Genomic DNA, 21,898 nt, shown 5'->3' on the forward strand with positions numbered 1-21,898 from the left:
CAACCCTCTCAACCTCATCACCATTGATGTAAACAGGAGCATGTGCTCTGCCCTCTTTCCTGAAGCCAATGACCAGCTCTTATTTTGCTGACATTGAAGGAAAGGTAGTTGTCATGACACCGTGTTACTAAGTTCTCGGTCTCCTTCCTTTACTCCAACCCTTGTTATTTGAGATATGGTCCATTATGGTGGAATCACCTGCAAACTTGCACTTGGAGTTAGAGCAGAATCTGGGCACAGGGTTAGGAATGTGCAGGTGATAGGAGGGGAGAGTGGAAATAGTGACAGAGAACAGGAGGAGATAGGTTGAGGGGACGAAGAGCTGCAGATGACGTAAAGGCAAATAGGATGGTCCATGGAACCAAATAAGGGAGGTGTGGTAGGCAGCTCAAGACAGTTGGGGTGGTAACCAAGTGGAAAGAATTTGTGAGTGATGGACAGATGAAGTGGGTGGGAAGAGGAAGGAAAAAGAGTTGTGGGGGACTAAGGTTAGTGTGGGAGAAACTTGGTCGATCAAGAGGAGAGAGGGAAGAGATGAAATGTGGGGAGGAGAAGTAGTTAACCAGTAAGTAAAGAATTCAGTGACCATGGCCATAAGACCATAAGACATAGGATCACAATTAGGCTATCAAATCTGCTCTGGGAATTTCACTTTTTAATATATTCTGAAGCCATGCGCTCTGATTTTAGTCATTCCCAATATTAAAACATCCTCTCCATGTTCACTCTACCCAGGCTTTCAATATACAGTAGGTTTCAATGAGATCCCTCTCCCCTGCAGCCATTCTTCTAAACTCCAGACAGAACAGGCCCAGAAGTATCAAGCACTCTTCATATTTTAACCCTTACATTCCTGAGATCATTCTTGTACTCCTCTTCTGGATCCTTTCCAATGCCAGCAAATCCTTCCTTAGGTATGAAGTCCAAAACCACTCACAATACTCCAAATGTGGTCGGACCAAAGCTTTACAAAATTTCAGCATTACATCTTTACTTTTATATTCCAGACCTCTCGAAATGAATGCTAACATTGCATGTGCCTTCCCTGCTTCCAACTTAACCTGCAAATTCACTTTTGGAGAATCTTGCACTAGGACTCCTAAATCCCTTTGGACTTGCAATTTCTAAATTTGGTCCACATTTAGAAAGCAGTCTATGCCTTTATTCCTTCTACCAAAGTGCATGACCATGTATCCCCCAATCCTCCAGCTCACTACTAAGTTTTGCTATGCCATATGCTCTCCCTTTTATGCTTTCTTTGTCTTCTCTTTTTAGCCATGGTTGTTGCCTAATCCCCCCTTCAGAATCCTTCTTTGGGATGAACTCTCAAAATAACTCTCAGAAACTTCAGCCATTGCTGTTCCACCATCAGCCCTGCTATTGTCTTCTTCCAATCAATTTAGGCCAGTTCTCCTTCACACATTTACAGTTACTTTTATTCAACTGTAATGCCAGTATATTGATTTTAAAAACGCAAACACGAGGAAATCTGCAGAGGCTGGAATTTCAAGCCACACACATAAAAATTGCTGGTGAACACAGCAGGCCAGGCAGCATCTATAGGAGGAGGTACAGTCGACGTTTCAGGCCAAGATCCTTCGTCAGGACTAACTGAAAGAAGAGATAGTAAGAGATTTGAAAGTGGGAGGGGGAAGGGGAGATCTGAAATGATAGGAGAAGACAGGAGGGGGAGAGATGGAGCCAAGAGCCGGAAAGTTGATTGGCAAATGGGATACGAGGCTGGAGAAGGGAAAGGATCATGGGACAGGAGGCCTAGGGAGAAAGAAAGGGGGAGGGGGGAAGCCCAGAGGATGGGCAAGGAGTATAGTGAGAGGGACAGAGGGAGAAAAAGGAGAGAAATAAATAAATAAATAAATGATGGATGCGTTACGAAGGGGAGGTAAGGCATTAACGGAAGTTAGAGAAGACAATGTTCATGCCATCAGGTTGGAGGCTACCCAGATGGAATATAAGGTGTGGCTTCATCTTGACAGTAGAGGAGGCCGTGGATAGACATATCAGAATGGGAATGGGACGTGGAATTAAGATGTGTGGCCACTGGAAGATCCTGCTTTCTCTGGCGGACAGAGCATAGGTGTTCATCGAAACGGTCTCCCAGCCTGCGTCGGGTCTCGCCAATATATAGAAGGCCGCATCGGGAGCACCGGATGAAGTATATCACCCCAGCTGACTCACAGGCGAAGTGTTGCCTCACCTGGAAGGACTGTCTGGGGCCCTGTATGGTGGTGAGGGAGGAAGTGTAAGGGCATGTGTAGCACTTGTTCCGCTTACAAGGATAAGGGCTGGGAGAGAGATTGCTGGGAATGGATGGGGGGACGAATGGACAAGGGAGTCGTGTAGGGAGCGATCCCTGCAGAAAGCAGAGAGAGGGGTGGAGGGAAAGATGTGCTTAGTGGTGGGATCCCGTTGGAGGTGGCGGAAGTTACGGGGAATTATATGTGGGACCCGGAGGCTGGTGGGATGGTTGGTGAAGACAAGGGGAACTTTATTCCTAGTGGGGTGGCGGGAGGATGGGGTGAGAGCAGATGTGCATGAAATGGGAGAGATGCGTTTGAGAGCAGAGTTGATGGTGGAGGAAGGGAAGCCCCTTTCATTAAATAAGGAGGACATCTCTTTCGTCCTGGAATGAAAAGCCTCATCCTGCGAGCAGATGCGACGGAGACGGAGGAATTGCGAGGAGGGGATGGCATTTTTGCAAGAGACAGGGTGAGAAGAGGAATGGTCCAGGTAGCTGTGAGAGACCGTGGGCTTATAGTAGACGTCAGTAGATAAGCTGTCTCCAGAGATAGAAACAGAAAGATCAAGAAAGGGGATGGAGGTGTCGGAAATGGACCAGGTAAACTTGAGAGCAGGGTGAAAGTTGGAGGCAAAGTTAATAAAGTCGACGAGCTCAGCATACGTGCAGGAAGCAGCGCCAATGCAGTCGCCAATGTAGCGAAGGAAAAGCGGGGGACAGATACCAGTATAGGCTTGGAACAGGGATTGTTCCACAACGCCAACCAAAAGGCAGGCATAGCTGGGAGACGCTCCATCTTCCTTTCACCCCAACTCTCCCCTCTCCACTGACACCCCCAGCCTCCCCCCTGCCCCCTCTGATCCTCGCTCTCAAGATTCCAGACTTGAAGGCCAGGCTGGGTCTTCACATGCTGCTATTGTGACTCCCGTCTCCGCTTCCCCCACCACCACTCTGCAACCTCATCTCCCTCACATTCCATCAGCTACTCCTGGGCCCTCGAAGGCTCCTTCTTCCCCTCACCCCAACCCTCCCCTCTCCATTGACAACCCCAGCCTCCCTCTCCCTCCCCCCTCTGATCCCACTTCTCATCTGTGCCAGAGGCCTCTATCATCCCCTCCGACCTTCAACCGTCAGAGGCTCTGTCTTCAGTAAGGGCCTCACCTTTGTTCCCCTTCGCCTACACCTCAGCGAGTACCGTGTTCGCCATGACGCTGAACTCTTCTTCTGTTGGCTCCGCCTTCGAGCCTACTTCTTCAGCAAGGACTCTCCCACCCCCACTGATGACTCCTCCTCCCGTCTTCAACCGTCCTCCTCTTCATGGACACCCCGCTCTGGTCTTCTGCCTGCTCTGGATCTCTTTATTGCTAACTGCCGACGGGACATCAACTGTCTCGACTTCACCGCAGCTTGTTCCCGTTCCAACCTCACTCCTTCCGAACGCTTCGCTCTCCACTCCCTCTGCACTAATCCTAACCTTACTATTAAACCCGCCGATAAGGGGGGCGCTGTTGTAGTCTGGCGTACTGACCTCTACCTTGCTGAGGCACAGTGACAACTCGCGGATACCTCCTCTTATTTACCCCCTGATCATGACCCAACTAAGGAGCACCAGGCCATTGTCTCCCACACCATCACCAACTTTATCCGCTCAGGGGATCTTCCATCCACTGCTACCAACCTTATAGTTCTCACACCCCGCACTTCACGTTTCTATCTCCTACCCAAGATCCATAAACCTGCCTGTCCTGGCAGACCTATTGTCTCAGCTTGCTCCTGCCCCACCTGACTCATTTCTGCATACCTCGACATGGTTTTATCCCCCCTTGTTCAATTCCTTCCTACCTATGTTCATGACACTTCTCACGCTCTGAATTTTTTCGATGATTTTAAGTTCCCTGGCCCCCACTGCTTTATTTTCACCATGGATGTCCAGTCCTTATATACTTCCATCCCCCATCAGGAAGGTCTCAAAGCTCTCTGCTTCTTTTTGCATTCCAGACCTAATCAGTTCCTCTCTACCACCACTCTGCTCTATCTAGCGGAAATAGTCCTTACTCTTAATAATTTCTCCTTTGGTTCCTTCCACTTCCTCTAAACTAAAGGTGTAGCCATGGGCACCCGTATGGGTCCTAGCTATGCCTGCCTTTTTGTTGGCTTTGTGGAACAGTCCATCTTCCAAGCCTATACTAGTATCGGTCCCCCACTTTTCCTTCACTACATCGACGACTGCATTGGCACTGCTTCCTGCATGCATGCTGGGCTTGTTGACTTCATTAACTTTGCCTCCAAATTTCATCCTGCCCTCAAGTTTACCTGGTTCATTTCTGACACCTCCTTCCCCTTTCTTGATCTTTCTGTTTCTCTCTCTGGAGACAGCTCATCTACTGATGTCTACTATAAGCCGACAGACTCTCACAGCTACCCGGACTATTCCTCTTCTCACCCTGTCTCTTGCAAAAATGCCATCCCCTTCTCGCAATTCCTCTGTCTCCGCCGCATCTGCTCTCAAGATGAGGCTTTTCATTCCAGGACGAAGGAGATGTCCTCCTTTTTTAAAGAAAGGGGCTTCCCTTCCTTCACCATCAACTCTGCACTCAAACGCATCTCTCCCATTTCACGCACATCTGCTCTCACCCCATCCTCCCGCCACCCCACTAGGAACAGTGTTCCCTTTGTCCTCACCTACCATCCCATCAGCCTCCAGGTCCAACATATAATTCTCCGTAACTTCCACCATCTCCAACGGGATCCCACCACTAAGCACATCTTTCCCTCCCCGCCTCTGCTTTCTGCAGGGATTGCTCCCTACGCGACTCACTTGTCCATTCGTCCCCCCATCCCTTCCCACCGATCTTCCTCCTGGCATTTATCCTTGTAAGCGGAACAAGTGCTACACATGCCCTTACACTTCCTCCCTCACCACCATTCAGGGCCCCAGACAGTCCTTCCAGGTGAGGTGACTCTTCACCTGTGAGTCGACTGGGGTGATATACTGCGTCCGGTGCTCCCGATGTGGCCTTCTATATATTGGCGAGACCCGACACAGGCTGGGAGACCATTTCGCTGAACACCTAGGCTCTGTCCACCAGAGAAAGCAGGATCTCCCAGTAGCCACACATTTTAATTCCACGTCCCACTCCCATTCTGATATGTCTATCCACGGCCTTCCCCGCTGTCAAGATGAAGCCACACTCAGGTTGGTGGAACAACTCCTTATATTCTGTCTGGGTAGCCTCCAACCTGATGGCATGAATATTGACTTCTCTAACTTCCGTTAATGTCCCACCTCCTCTTCATACTCCATCTGTTATTTATTTATTCTCTCTCTCTCTCTCTTGCTCTCTCTCTCGCTCTCTCCCTCGCTCTCTCTCTCTCTCTCTCTCTCTCTCCCCCCTTTCCCTCTCTCCCTTCCCCCTCCTCCTCCCCTCCCCCTCCCTCCCCTTTTTCTCCCGCTGTCCCTCTCACTATACTCCTTGCCCATCCTCTGGACTTACCCCCTCCCCCTTTCTTTCTCCCTAGGCCTCCCGTCCCATGATCCTCTCATATCCCTTTTGCCAATCTACTAACCAGCTCTTGGCTCCATCCCTCCCCTTCCTGTCTTCTTCTATCATTTCGGACCTCCCCCTCCCACTTTCAAATCTCTTACCATCTCTTCTTTCAATTAGTCCTGACGAAGGGTCTCGGCCCGAAACATCATCTGTACCTCTTCCTATAGATGCCTTCTGGCCTGCTGTGTTCACCAGCTATTTTTATGTGTGTATATTGATTTTAACTTCGGCCTCTCAAGCTGCAAGGTGAGTTCTATCATATTATGATCATTGCACTCGAGGATTTCTTTACCTTATGCTCCCTAATCAAACCTAGTTCAATGCACAAAGCCAAATCAGAATTGCATTTTTTCGGGCGGGCTCTATCAGAAGCTGTTCTAAAAAGCCACCTTTCCTCATCTTTCCCACAGCTCCCACTGTCAATCTCACAGACAGCAACAATCATAGACCTGTTGGACAAGCACAAGAGCTAAGGCTCCTCCAGTACTATCACTTGGATCTGCCTACCTTGCTCACTCACAGTCACACCCTCTTGTCCCTGGCCACAGACTAAATTTCAGTTGTTAATGGGTGTTACTGCCTCCTGAAACACAGTGTCCATGTAACACTCTCCCTCCCTGATGCATCAGAGTGTTTGAAGTTCAGATTCCAGGTCATCAACTTCGAGCCTGAGTTCCTCAAGCAACCAACACTTGCTGCAGATGTGGTCACCAGGAACCACAGTGGGGTCCACCAGCTCCCACATCATGTAGCTACAACACATCACCTGATCGTGCATCCCTACTTTATTCAGTTAATTATAATATGGTGTATTTTTATTGAACTATATAAAAACACTACCTGTTCTTACTTGCTACTCAACTGTGCCTCTCTGCCGATGCCTCTTGAGCCAAAGCAAGTTCCCAGTTCTGCACTGGCAATGTCCATACTGCCAGATTGTCGCAGCCAGGTAAAAAGCAGGCTGTTTTGTCCTGGATGGGGTCAAGATCCTTGAGAATTGTTGACACTGCACTCATCCAGGCAAGAGGAGAATATTATATCATTTAGACAATGGCTACATTTCATTAGGATTTTGAAGAGATATGGTTTGTCACCTAAGATACTCAAAAACTTCTATAGATATACTGTGGAGAGCATTCTGATAGGCTGCACCACTCATCACTGTTTGGTATTGGGGTGGTGGGGGGAGGCTACTGCACGGGACCCGGGACCAAAGGAAGCTACAGAAAGTTGTAAAGTTAGTCCGCTCCATCATGGGTACTGGGCCTCCGTAATAATCAAGACATCTTCAAGGAGCAGTGTCTCAGAAAGGCAACATCGACTATTAAGGACCCTCATCACCTAGGGCATGCCCTCTTCCCATTGTTACCGTCAGGAAGGAAGTACAGAAGTTTGACAGCACACACTCAGTGATTTAGAAACAGCTTCTTCCCCTCTGCCTTCTGATTCCTAAATGGACGTTGAACCCATGAACACTACCTCACTTTATATATATCTCTTCTGTTTTTGCACTATTTTAATCTATTACAAACACACACACACACACATACACACACACACACACACACACACACACACACACACACACACACACATATATACATATTTACTGCAATTTATTTATTTATTCTTTCTATATTATCATTTATGCTGCTGCTAATCTGACAAATTTCACAACACAACCTGATTCTGATTCCAGTGACTCGTGTCTTATGCACAAAGTAATCTGCAGATACAGTCCTGATGAAGGGTTCCAGCCCGAAACGTCGACCAATCTTTTCCACGGATGCTGCCCGACCTGCTGAGTTCCTCCAGCGTGTTGTGAGTGTGATCCATGTCTTACGTTTGGTGGAAATTCTACCAGAATATCAGAAAATTAGTTACTTGCCATGGGATGACCTGTTTTCATATTCATGCCATCCATTGAGCCCAACATACTTGGTCATTTGGTCAACCATGCCCACCAGATGGTAGTGTTCTCCAGAGTTATTGGATATCATCACTCTACTGTTGGAACTACATGGTAGGAGTCTTAAGGCTAATTTATACTTCTGCGTAGTAGCCTACGCTGTTGTGAACATTTATACTTGTGCGTTGGTGTGTCTGCGTCTCTCTGCAATTCGTCGCCAAAATGCTAGTTGGCGGTGGGGTTTCTACGCCACTGTGTTTCAACACAAAGAAACTCAAACTTCAAACAATGGCGACTGAAACTGAAGGAGGGTGAATTTTCTGTGCTTGTCCGGCCACTGAGAGACATGGACGAGGAAATGCATTTCAAATATTTTCAGATGTCGGCAGGTAGATTTGACGATTTGGTTCATTGTCTCCAACCATTTATTTCGCATCAGTGTACGCACAGTATACTCAGAGACTGGCAATCACCATTTGAGTTTTAGCTTCAGGTGGAAGTCAACAGGCTGTAGCAGCTAGCTACAAGCTGGTGTCAAGTACAGAGTCCCCCATAATTTCAGAGGTCTGTAAAGCTTTATGGAAAGCATTGCAGTCAGAGTTCCTCCCCTGCCCTTCAGTCGCCCAATGGGAAGCTATTGCAGCGTAGGAGGAAATGCGATGCTACCAAGCGGACCAATCACAGCTGTCGTGGTCTGCAACGCCGCGACATGTAGTTACATTTTTGGGGAGGTGCGTGTCAGGCTATGGCATAGGGTACAGCGTAGGGTACGTGGCTACGCCGTACCTACGGCGTAGATTTGATGCTGAAGTATAAATTGGCCTTTATTTGCCACTCATCAACCCTTGCTTCATTGTTTGCTGCATGTACCTAGGGAGTGGATTTTCCTGGGGAGCAATTGGACATGTTGGGTGAGTGACTTATTGTCTGCAAGCCCTTCAGAACACCTTTATGGGATTAGGCAATAGCAGAGCGTTGACGAGAACAATTATGTTTCTGCCACTGCTTCATAAACTGGTTAAGCTGCCCCTCTTTACTTCAAAACTGTTAAAAGAATGTCTCTGAATAGAAAAAACACAATTATAGGATTCAACTATTTTAAATGATTCATACTTAAAGCTTTTAAATATATTTGAAACTTGAGAAATTCTGCAGATGTTGGAAATTCAAGTCAGCATACACAAAATGCTGGAGGAACTCAGTAGGTCAGGCAGATCTATGGAAATGAATAAGCGAACAGTCCTGAAGAAGGGTCTCGGCCCAAAACGTCCACTGTTGTTTCATTTCCATTCATGCTGCTTGACCTGCTGAGTTGCATCAAGTATATTTGATTTTATGTTTCAAAGTACTTAGTTAATTACTATGAATTTCATGGAATGCTATGCTTCTCTATCTCACTGCCTTTGCTCTCTATTGTAAGGAATGGGGTTACCAAAACTTTGCTTATTCTGTCCTATTGCAGATTCAGCAGGCAGACTTCCCAGTGTAGTGGCTGGGAAGCTGCCAAATATTGCTGGGAGTCTCATGAACTGCTGGATTTTCTGACAGTCCACTAGCGGAATGCGATTGGAATGACAGGTACAAGCACTTCTCAGGAAGTTTGCATTCACATTCAAATGAGTGGATCTCTGAAGAAGATTTTATAACTGGCCATCAAGTTAACCTTATAGTTAACTATGCTTTATCAAGCTGCATGACACACAGTTACCCACAAATTCTGTCATCAGACACATGTAAATGGCAATACTAGCCCATTCTACTTTGATCCATGTCTAACTTAAGACTATCTAAAAAAATTTTCTCTCTTTTTAGAAGGGACCTTAAAACAGTTGATAATAAATGCATTAGGTAATGAAAAACAGAAACACTGAAGTACAAATCCATTAAATGTCAATAATTATCCAGCAAATAAGTAGGCTTATAATTCAAAATTCAAAGTTCAAAGTGAATTTATTATTGAAGTATGTATGCAGAATGTCACCATATACTACCCTGAGATTTAATTTCTTGCAGGCATTCACAGTAGGTACAAAGAAACACAATAGAATTAATGAAAAACTACACACAAAGAGGTTGGACAAACAACCAACGTGTAGTAGAAGGCAAACAGCAAATACAAAAATAAGTAAATAAATAAATGAATAAATGTCCACAATCATCTCTTTGGTCTTGTCCACATTGAGAACCTGAGTTGCAGAAACCTTGAAAATGAGCCCATTCGTTGTGAAATCAGTTCAGCATTGAGATGAGTGAAGTTATCCACACAGGTTCGGGAGTTTGATGGTTAAAGTGTAATAACTTTTCCGGAACTTGGGAACTAAGGCTCAGTACCTCCTTCCCGATAGCAGCAGCAAGAAGAAAGCATGGCCTGGCTAGTAGGGGTCCATGGTGATGGATGCTGTTTTCTTATGGCAATGTTCCTTTTAGATGTGCTCAAAGGTGGGGAGGGCATTTTCCTGTGACAGACTGAACTGTATCCATTACTCTTTGTAGGCTTTTCCATTCACGGGTGTTGGTATTTCCATACCAGGCCACAACGTAACCGGTCAGGATACTCTCTATTGTACATCTATAGAAGTTTGTCAACGTTTTAAATGGCATGCCGAATCTGCACAAACGTCTAAGAAAGTAGTAGCGCTGCACACACACTTTTCGTCCCTCTTCCCTCCGGGAGAAGGCTCAGGAGCTTGAAGACTCGTACGGCCAGATTTGGGAACAGCTTCTTTTCAACTGTGATAAGACTGCTGAACGGATCCTGACCCGGATCTGGGCCGTACCCTCCAAGCATCCGGACCTGCCTCTCGGTTTTTTTGCACTACCTTACTTTCCATTTTTCTATTTTCTATTTATGATTTATAATTTAAATTTTTAATATTTACTAATTTTTACGATTTTTAATATTTAATATTTGTAATCCCAGGAGCGGGAAGCACAGAATCAAATATTGCTGTGATGATTGTATGTTCTAGTATCAATTGTTTGGCGACAATAAAGTATAATGGTGCTTATTTGTTCTGGTCCCAGAACTGACCCTCAAATTGAACAACACCAAGGAATTTGAAGTTACTGATCTTCTCCACCTCCGATCCCCTGATAAGAACTGGCTCACGGATTTCCGGTTTCCTCCTCCTGCAGTCAATAATCCTTTCTCTGGTTTTGCAAACATTGAGTGAGAGGTTGTGCTGTGGTACCATTCAACCAGATTTTCAATCTCCCTCCTACATGTTGACTTGTCACCACTTTTGATTCGGCCAACAACAGTGGTGTTGCCAGCAAACTTGAATATGGCATTGGAGCCGCACTTAGCCTCACAGCTATACGCATAAAGCACGCAGAGCAGGAGTCTGAGCATACAGCCTCGTGGTGCAACTGCGCTGTTTTTAATTGTAGAGGAGATGTTGCCAATCCAAACTGACTAGGGGTCTGCAAGTGAGGAAAGCAAAGATCCAGTTGCACAAGGTCTTGGAGTTTATTGATCAGTTTTGATGGGTTGAATCAAGCGTTCCCAACTGTTTCCGCGGAGGAGCCATTTATGTGCAGTGAGGAGTGGGTCAGCCTGCTGTTTTCCAAAGTCCACAATCATCTCTTTGGTCTTGCCCATGTTGAGATGCAAATTATTGTGATCACATCATCATTTTACCCGCCACGCTACCTGCCCTCTGTGCGCCATCTCATCATCGTTGCTGACGGGGCCAATCACTATCCTGCCATCAGCAAACTTGATTATACAGATAGAATTGGATCTAGCAATGTGCTCATGCATCAACATTATGAACAGCAGTGAGCTGAGCACACAGCCCTGGCTAGGGTGGGTCCAGTGCTCAGCTTAATGGAGCTAGACATGCTTCTGCCAACAAAGACTGACTGTGGCCTTCCTGTGAAGAAGTCCAAGATCCTGTTCCAGAGAGAGGTGTTGAGACCCAACAAGGATAATTTACCCATCTACTTCTGAGGGATGATCATATTAAATGCCAAGCTCAAATTGATAAACAGTTTCCTGGTATATGAAGCACCATTTTCCAGGTGGAACCGAGTGGAGTGGAGTGCAGAGTCTCTGGCATCATCAGTGGACCCATTTGAGAGATAAGTGAAGTGGGAAGAGTCCAATGTAGCAGGAAGATGCGATTTAATGCGATCAATAACCAGCTGCTCGAAGCACTTCATTATTGTTGAGGTTAGTGCCACTGGACGGAGTTGTTAAGGCAGGTTACTGTCGCCCTCTTGGGCACTGGGTCACGGTACCTACTTTTAAGTGTGCAGGGACAGTGGACAGTTCCAGAGACATGTAGAAGGTGTCTGTTAGAACTTCTTGCTGACCCGAGAGCTGCCCTATCCCGTGATCTGAAGGCAGCATCCTGATCTCTCAGCCATACCCGGACCCCTACTGTCAGCCTTGGCTTCTGGATGGTCCTCACATAGATGTCTTTAATAATGGTAACATACTCAATGCACTGTTCTATATGGCCAGCCTCATATCTCACATATACAGCGATGTTAATGCCATGGTCATAGGTATCCACCTGTCTGAATGTATTCCAGTCCGTGTTTTCAAAACAGTCCTACGATGTTGAGGTTCTCCTTCCGGCCATGTCTGTATCTCCTTTTGAACTGGTTTGACTCATTTAATCAGTGGTCCATATTAGCATAACAGATAAGTGGTTAGAATATCTGAGGTGGGGGTAGAGAGCAGCTTCACATGTACCAGGTAATGTTGGTATGAACTAGGTCTAATGTGTTTTCACCTCTGGTAGCAAAGTCAACATGCTGATAGAACTTAGGCAGGACCATTTTTAAGTTAGCATGGTTGAAGTCGCCAGCAGCATTAAAGAAATCATCAGGGTGTGTGACTTGGAGGATACTAATGGCACTGTAGAGCTCAAACAGCATTATCATGGGGATGTGGGGGATGTATACAGCTGCAGTCACATTAGCAGTAAACTCCCTCAGTAAACAGAACTGTACTTCACTGTTAAGAACTCTGCCAGAGTCACCATCCTCTCAAAGTGCTTCATCACAGTGGATGCAAGCATTACTGGATGACAGTCACTGAGGCCAGTTACCACATTCTTGGGCACTAAAGCCTGCTTGAAGCAGGTGAGTACCTCAAGCTACTTAGGTGAGAGATTAAAGACAATCATATTCAGCCATTTGATTAGCACAGGTCTTCAGTACTCGATCAGGTCCACCATCTGAGCCAGATGCTCTCTGTGGGTTCATCCTACTGAAGGGCGTTCTCATGTCAGCCTCAGGGACTGAAATCACAGGGTCATTGGGGATTGTGGGAGTTTGTGAAGATGCCTCCATGTTCTGTTGGTCAAAACAAGTGTAAAAGGCATTGTGCTCCTTTGGGAGCAAAACCTCATTGTCAAGTATACTGCCTGATTTCACCTTGTAGAAGGTGAGAGATTTCAAGCCATGTCACAGCTGTCGAGCATCCTTCAATGATTCAAATTTGGTCTGGAATTGCCACTTCATATGTGAGATGGCTTTCTGGAGGTCGTACCTGGACCTCTTGTACTTTTCTTGTTCACCAGACCTGAACCACACCAATTTAGCCTATTCTATACTGTTATTAATACATTTGTATACATAGTTTGAAAGTGGCGGGGCATATTCTATCAGTAAATGAGAGAAAAACATAATCTCAACAGATTTCCAACATCATAGGGAACTTGCAGCGGCATTACATGGAATATGTTACCAAGATTAATTTCACAAATAACTTCAAAAAATTGTTAATTTAAAATGCTGGACCATAAATTCCAATGGGCTCTTCAGGTCTGTTAGATAACTACATTATTAATCAGTATTAATAAACCAGGCAAATAACTTTGAAAATTTTCTCTTTTCTTTCCCCCACTCCCATTCTTACGAAAATAGAGCCATAGTTATACAGCACAAAAACAGATCCCACATCCCATCTAATCCATGCAGTCAAAGCACTGTGCATTGTTAATCTATATTAACTCCACTTTGGATGGACGTAACTCTGACTGCAGAAGGAGGAAGGTTGGGCCTGGGGCTAGAAACCCCATCCCATAAAATCCCAGAGCTGCAGAAATATTATCAGCAGCTCCAAAGACCTCATCCCTCGGAGAGGAGGGATCTTCACCTCGAAGACACCTGAGGACAACTTGAAAGAGTGGCCCAGTACAGAGGACTCTGGTGAGCTGCTGTCGGTGGCCTATGCCCCAGCTGGAATGATGGGACAAAGTAAGTAACTAATCTATATGCCAAATACATTCACTTGTGGTCAATAAGTTAATAAAAAGACCTTCCCCCCACCCACACTCCTACAAACAAGTGAAAATCAATCCATTCATTTTCAACACATGCACCATTAACACTACTTGTGACACTGCAAAGGAAAATTACATTCACCTTTGATGAGCAATGTCACTTTCTAATAGTGCCTTTCAATCTAAATGCCTCAAAACAAAATTACTCTTTCAAGGAAGTTTATTAATTCTGAAACCATGGCATAGACCTAAAACCGTGAACAAGAACAGCCTACAACAGTTAAAAAGGGCCACCAAGAATATGCTGTTAAAATCAGTGTTCTTCCAGTCAATATATCTTTCCAGTGCATGGACTTGGGTTGCTGTTGCCATTCTGAATGTTCCTTCTCATTTTTAAGCAGGTAAAGCCAAGGATTTTTCAGAGCCACTGGAGCTACTGAATCTTTTCAAGGTAGGTTTCAGACTGGCTTTTTTTCTCTGTAATGATTCTCTGGATTAGCTGACTATTCATCAATCAACTTTGCCCTGGTCACCTTGAGTGTTTTTAGGAGGTAAGCCAGTCTTTGCAGAATACTGGGCCTCTAATTTGGTTAAATAGATCAAGTCTATCAAGTGGGATGGCACGATAGCATAATAGTTACCACAATGCTTTATAGTACAAGCAACCTGGCTTCAATTCCCACTGCCACCTGTAAGGAGATTGTACAACTCTCTTCCCGTGACCACATGAGTTTCCTCCAGGTGCTCTGGTTTCTTCCCACAGTCCAAAGATACACCAGTTTATTATGAATTGTCCTGCGATTAGGTTAGCATTAAAGGATGCTATCTCCACGCTGTAATGAGTCAAGTCAAACAAATACGGTAATTATGAGTACAATGGAAAATTTGCTTGGAGCAGCATACTGTAGATAAATCAACAACCCACAGAAGTTACAGTGAAGAAAAGGGACTGTTCAAAACAATCCGTTAGTGGAAACAAATCAGGGACACATCCATGGTAGTGCAGGAGCTGGTCTGTATTTCTTACATTGCAGAGGTAGGATTCAGGTTGTGCAGGACATTTCAAAGCCTGATGGTTGTAGGAAAGGATATCATGGTGTGACACTTCAGCCTTTTGACCTCTTTCCCAAAGCCTCTTCCTCCTTTGTCATGGGCACACTGATTTAGCAATGTAAGTGTTAACATCTGCCAACATACTGTATATAAGCCTGTAGCCCGTGTAGGCTGTGAGGCATCTCCTGTCCCTTTAAATCAATCCATGCCTTTTGTGGCATCGCAACGTAGGTTATGCTGGATCCCTGCAGGCAACTTCCCTGAAGCCAATGACAGGCCTGCTCTTGGTGGCAGGAATCCCACTGTGAGAATGGGAAATGATCCAGAACCCGTGGAAATGGGTCAGTGCCGGGCTGGTGTGAGAGAAATGCTGGCCTTGAAGAGGAGACTACCAGTTATTAGAAGCATCCTTGTAGTTGCTATGTTATTGAGGACAAGGCTTTTTCATTGCATGGACATTAAAGAAGGAAGTCATTTTAATATCGCTTAAGCTGTTTGGTTCTAAGCCATGTGAGTGCAAAATGAAAATGAATCTGACGGAGTGAAGTGTAGCTCACTGCCGTTTGAAGCTTATTTCATTCACCGTTCATTCCTGATTCAGTCAGGTCACATGGACCCAAAGATAAAGCACACAGGGAAAGCGAGTAGTCAAATAATCACTGGTAATGTGACCCTTGGGTATTGCTACACTCAATAGAAATGCAGACAGTGAAGTATCTCAATTAGTCAAAAGTTGCATTACTAGCAAATAAAAATTAAAATACTTCATCTCAACTATGTCAAAGTTCAAAGTAAATTTATTATCAAAGTACACATATGTCACAATCTACTAGAGGGAGGTGATGGTCAGGTGGGGAGAAGAGAGGGGTTAAGAGGGAAGCCAGTATGGGTGATGGAAAAAGAGAGAAGGGGGAAAGGGAGAAATTACCTGAAGTTAGAGAAATCGTCATTCATGCTACAAACAAGAGAAAATCTGCAGATACTGGAAATCCGAGCAACACACACAAGATGATGGAGGAACTCAGCAGACCAGGCAGCATCTATTGAAAAAAGTACAGTTGAAGTTTTATCATGCTGTCAGGTTGGAGGCTACCCAGGTGGAATATGAGGTATCGCTCCTCCAACCTGAGTGTGATATCATCTTGGCATTAGAGGTGACCATGGACCAACATGCTGGAATGGGAATGGGAAGCAAAACTAAAATGGGTGACCACTGGGAAAGCCTGCCTTTCATGGTGGATGGAACGAATGTGCTCTATATGGTCCCCCAATCTAAGTCGGGTCTCACTGTGTAATGGAAGCTGCACCATAAGCACTGGATATAGTAAATTACCCTAACAGGCTCACAGGTAAACTGTTGTCTCATCTGGAGGGATTGCTTGGGGCCTGAATGGTAGTGAGAGAAGAGGTGTAGGGACAGGTGTAGTTCTTGTCCTGCTTGCAGGGGTAAGGGCTGGGACAGAGATCAGTGGGGATGGATGACTGGACATGGAGGTCAGGTAGAGAATGGCCCCTGTGGAAAACAGAGAGTGGTGGGAGGGAAAATGTTGTTGGTGGTAGGTTAGCATTTCCTTCTTGCCTGCAAATTTATTGCACAGATGAAGGCCATTTAGTCCACGAGGTCCACTTCATAGAAGAATCTCACCAGTTCCCTTTTCCCTCTCCCAATTGCCATCTATCCTTGCAACTCACTGTCTCTCACATGCCCATCAAAAACTCCGACTTTTTTTCACTTACCCACACTAAGCTTAAGATGAGATATCATCCTATTTCATCAGAGGTAGGACAATCCACAATATCCTCACATTAATCAAGAATTGCCTGACCTAGTGAGTATTCATCCCCAGCCCTTGAACTTCCCCACCCACCTAGCTTCACCTATTACCTTCCAGTTAGCCTCGTTCCCCTACTCCCTCCTTTTAATTCAGGCATCTCCCCACCCGCTTCCCTCTCAGACCGGAAGAAGGGTCTCAGCCCAAAATGCCGACCGTTTACTCATTTCCATAGATGTTGCCTGACCTGTTGAGTTCCTCCAGCATTTTGTGTGTGTTGCTTTGGATTTTCTGCATCTGCAGATTCTCTCGTGTTTTCAATTCCATCCCCTCGTTTGCCTCATTTTCACCATGGATGTCCACTCTCTATACACTTCTATCCCCCATCAAGAAGGCCTTAAACCTTTAAACTTCTTTCTCAACAGCAAACCTGACCAATTCCCTTCCACCACCATCCTCCTTTGTCTGGTGGAACTGGTCCTCACTTCCAGTCCCTCTCACTTCCTTCAGACTCAAAGTGTAGCCACAGGCATCCACATGGGCCCCAGCTATTCCTGCTTTATCACTGGCCACCTGGAACAGTACATGTTCCAAACCTTCCCTGGTAATGCTCCCCAACTCTTTCTGTGCTACATTGATGACTGCATTTGTGCTGCTTCCTGCACCCATGCTGAGCTAGTTAATTTCATCAACTTTGCCTCCAACTTTCACCCTACCCTTAATTACACTTGGTCCATTTCTAACACTTCTCTCCTCTGTCTCGATCTCTCTGACTCCATCTTTGGAGTCAAAATGTCTACCAGTATCTTTTATAAACCTACCGATTCTCGAGGCTATCTTGACTATACCTCTTTCCGCCCTTTCTTCTGTAAAAATTCCATTCCCTTTTCTCATTTCCTTTGTCTCTACCCTGTCTGATCCCAGCATGAGTCTTTCCTTTCCAGGACATCCAAGAATGGGGTTTCTAATCCTCCACCATTAATGCAGCCCTCACCCACAACTCTTCCATTTCCTGGACGTCCACACTCATCCCATCTTCCCGCCTCTTTAATCAGGATAGAGTTTCTTTTGTCCTCACCTACCACCCATGAGCCTCCACATCCAATGCATCATTCTCTGCAGCTCCTGCCATTTTCAATGGGACCCTACCACCAAACACATCTTTACCTCCATCCGCCTGCCCACTCACCATTTTCCACAGGGATCAGTTCCTCTGTGATTCCCTCGCCCATTCCTCCTTCACCACCAATCTCCCTTCTGGCACCTATCACTGCAAGCAGCAAAACTGCTATACCTGCTCATTCATCTCCTCCCTCACCTCCATTCAGGGCCCCAACGAGTCCTTCCAAGTGAGGCAACACTTCACCTGCAAATCTGTTGGGGTCATTGATTGCATCCAGTGCTCTCAATGTGGCCTCCTCTGCATGGGTGAGACCTGATGTAGATTGAGAGACTGCTTTGTCAAGCACCTCCGCTCCATCCGCAAAAGAAGCAGGATTTCCTGTTGGCCAACCATTTTCATTCCCTATCCACCCCCTGTTCTGACGTGTCAGTCTGTGGCCTCCTCTTCTGCCATGATGCAGCCACTGTCAGGTTGAAGGAAGAACACCTCATGTTCTGTCTAGGTGATGACATGAACATCAACTTCTCCAACTTCCGATCATTTCTTTCCCTCTTCTTCAATTCCCCATTTTAGCTTCTTCTGCCTATCATCTGCCCCTCCTCCTCCTTCCCCTTCTTCCATGGTCCACTGTCCTGTCCTGTCAGATTCCTTCTTTTCCAGCCCTTTACCTTTTCCACGTGTCACTGCCCAGCTTCTTAATTCTCCACCTTCTCCCCACTTCACCTCTCACCTTCTAGCTTGTGCTCCCTCCCCTCCCCACAGTTCCTTATTCTTTCCTTTCCAGTCCTGATGAAGGGTCACGGTGTGAAATGTCGATTATTTACTCTTTTCCATAGATGCTGCCTGACCTCATGAGTTCCTTCAGCACCATGCATGCATTGCTTTGGATTTCCAGCACCTGCTGATCTTCTCATGTTTGGGATTCCTCCCTTTTTATATTTTTGATTTATTCTTGTAGCTACAGTATTTATAGGGTTGGTCCTGTTAAGGTTCTTTTGTTTAAGCTTCTTCAAATGAAAGGAACATAATTTACTGTAATAATAGCTCATAGGAGAGATGAAATTACACACTTTAAACATCTGGGGACCTTTCAATGTTTCAGATTTTATTGTTACAAATACCTAAATCTGGATTTTTATGAATGTACTTATGTAACATCTCACCTGAAGTTTCAATTTTGTTCTTTTGCTAGATTATTTTAATCGTGTCATTGCCATTTTAAATATGCCTGCGCGTTGGACAATATTTTAAATGAGTTATGACCTACGGTTTTAAACGAGGTAAGAAAGAGTTGCAAAGACTAATTTGAATTCTTAACACCATGCCCTTAACCGAGCGAGCAAATGCAGAGCAGTATTAGTGAAAGATTATGGAAGGAATAGACCCTACTGTAGGTTATTTATTTATTATTTATTTGTTTATTTATTCAGGTACAGCGTGGAGTAGGCCCCTCTGACCCTTCAAGCCAAGCTGCCCAGCAATCCTCCAATCTAATCCTAGTATAGTGACGGGACAATTTACAACGGCCAATTAACCTATCAACTGGTACGTCTTTGGGTCACTGGGAGGATATACAACGCCTTACAGACAGTGGTGGGATATTTTTCCTTTGCACAATAATGCAGTAATTTATGCCACAAGAATGCTTTCCACACTGAAGCTATTTTGAGTTCTTCTCTTAAACTCTGAAGAATTATAATCACTCTTTAAGTTGCTCTGATTAGTGCCTGGGCAAATTTAAAGGTTCACTTCAGATCATGTTCCAGTCTGTTGAGCTTTCTACGGCCATCCTGAATATAAAAAAAATCCCTTGAAGAGCCATTTCTGAGCTACAGACCATGACACAATCTTATTATGCACTGTGAAAATGACACTGCTTGGAGACATGCCGTGTTTCTTTGTGTGCCTTTTTTGACTGCTCTGTTGCGAGCAAATATAAGTCAGGCACTTCAGGACTGGAGGGCAAGAGGTGACATGATGAGCAGATCATTTCCCTTCGCGCTGCCAGCTCTGTGTCACCGTCACCACACCACTTGTTTCACTCTGCCGCATCATTCGTAACTTCCAGCAGATTTGCCAGATACAGAACTTCGAGCTGACTGTTTCATTGAGGCAAGGCGGCGACTTTGCAGATTTTCAGTGGAGCTGCCTCCCTCCCCCGAGCCTGTCAATGGGAAGTGACAGGAGCCTTGCAGTGAACAGCTGACATACTGGCGGTTTGCAAGGTGACACCCCGCGTAGAGCTAAATGTAAATGTCCTGTGCATTGCAGCAAAGTCTCTCTGAAGTCTGTGACAGATGTCAGTAGGTGGCGCTTTAGTACAGCACCAAGGCACTCCTGCAATGGGTACAGATATTACCAAGCGACATTGTTTCAGTATTCAGATTAATGGGGAGAACTTAATTGCAGTTCTCGCTGGCTGTAAATGATTCCATTTTGCAAAGAGTATATTTTTAAACTATATATTTCCTTTAGTTCTCCCACCCCACCCAAATTCATATACTTTATTAAATGGACTTAAACCTTTTTTTTGCTTGAAACGCTTCTTCAACCCTCCTCACGTCCTGTAGCTTCAACTATTCATTTTCCTCCATAGATGCTGCCTGACCTGCTGAGCTCCTCCACCATTTTGCATGTGTTGATCTAGATTTCTAGCATCTGCAGTCTCTCTTGTGTCTGTTTATTAAATATCTTTGAAGTTCTTAATGTCCTACTAAAATTCCCGAAGGGGTCAGCAAAATAAAACTCCAATCTTTGAAAAAAATTTCTCTGCGCCATTCTCAGTCCTTCCAATCGGTTGTGGCATGGTCCATGTTTTCCCCTTCTGTCTTTGCCTAACTTTAAAGCATACAAAGGTAAAACTCTTCCAAAAAAATAAAAAAGATCTTAGTGCTTTCCCAACGTATATGCCAAAAAAACTCTCCTTGGGCTCTCAGCCAGGTACAGGTATCGGTTTTAACCCACGTTTCGATGACAAACTCGGACATCTTCATCAGGTGTGATGCCTGGGTATGTCTAGTCCAGTGGTATATATACCTCCGTTATCCCCAGCTAACCAGTCAGGCTATTGTTCCACCTAGTACTATCCTCATGCACTGTGCAATGAATTTCCTTAGGTGAATAATAACCCAATTTCGATTTAAATAATTGTAATGGTAGCGTAATGGCTAGCGCGATGCTATAATAGCTCATGGCATTGGAGTTCGGAGTTCAATTCCAATGTCCTCTGTAAACATGTCTGTGCATTCCTTCCCAAGCATGCGTAGGGTTCCTCCTGGTGCTTTGGTTTCCTCCCACAGTCCAAAGACATAGTAGGTTAACTGGTCATTGTAAATTGTCCCATGATTAGGCTAGGGTTCTGTCTCTTTCACCAATCACCTTTCTAGCTCTCTGCTTCATCCCTCCCCCTCCAAGTTTCACCTATCATCTTGTGTTTCTCTCTCCCCTCTCCCTACCTTTTAAATCTACTCCTCAGGTTTTTTCTTCAGTCCTGCTGATGGGTTCCGGCCCGTAACATCGACTGTGCTTTTTTTCTCTAGATGCTGCCTGGCCTGCTGAGTTCCTTGTTTTTAAATCGGTGGGTTGCTGGGTGGCACAGCTCAAAAGGTTAAAAGGACCTGTTCCATGTTGTACCCCTAAATAAAATAAATAAATAAACCAATTCCAAATACACTACTATCAAATTACAGGAGGTAAGGATTCAGGGTAAGGTGTGCAAATGGTTGCAGAATTGGCACAAGAACAGAAAACAATGAATTATGGTGAGAGAGTCATTTTCACCCCTAGAAGATTTTGAATGCGGGGCTCTACAGGGATCAGTTTTGGGGCCACTACTGTTTTTAATTTACATTAATGATTTGGATAAGCACGTAGTAAATTAACCTGTAACATTTGCCGATGACACAAATTAGGCAGATGGGCTGATAACATTCAAGCAGCAGAATCAATACAGTTAGATCTAAACAAAATCCAGATGTGGGCAGGTGAGATTTAATGT

This window comes from Mobula hypostoma, chromosome 1, assembly GCF_963921235.1.
Source record: "Mobula hypostoma chromosome 1, sMobHyp1.1, whole genome shotgun sequence".
Lineage (NCBI taxonomy): Eukaryota > Metazoa > Chordata > Chondrichthyes > Myliobatiformes > Myliobatidae > Mobula > Mobula hypostoma.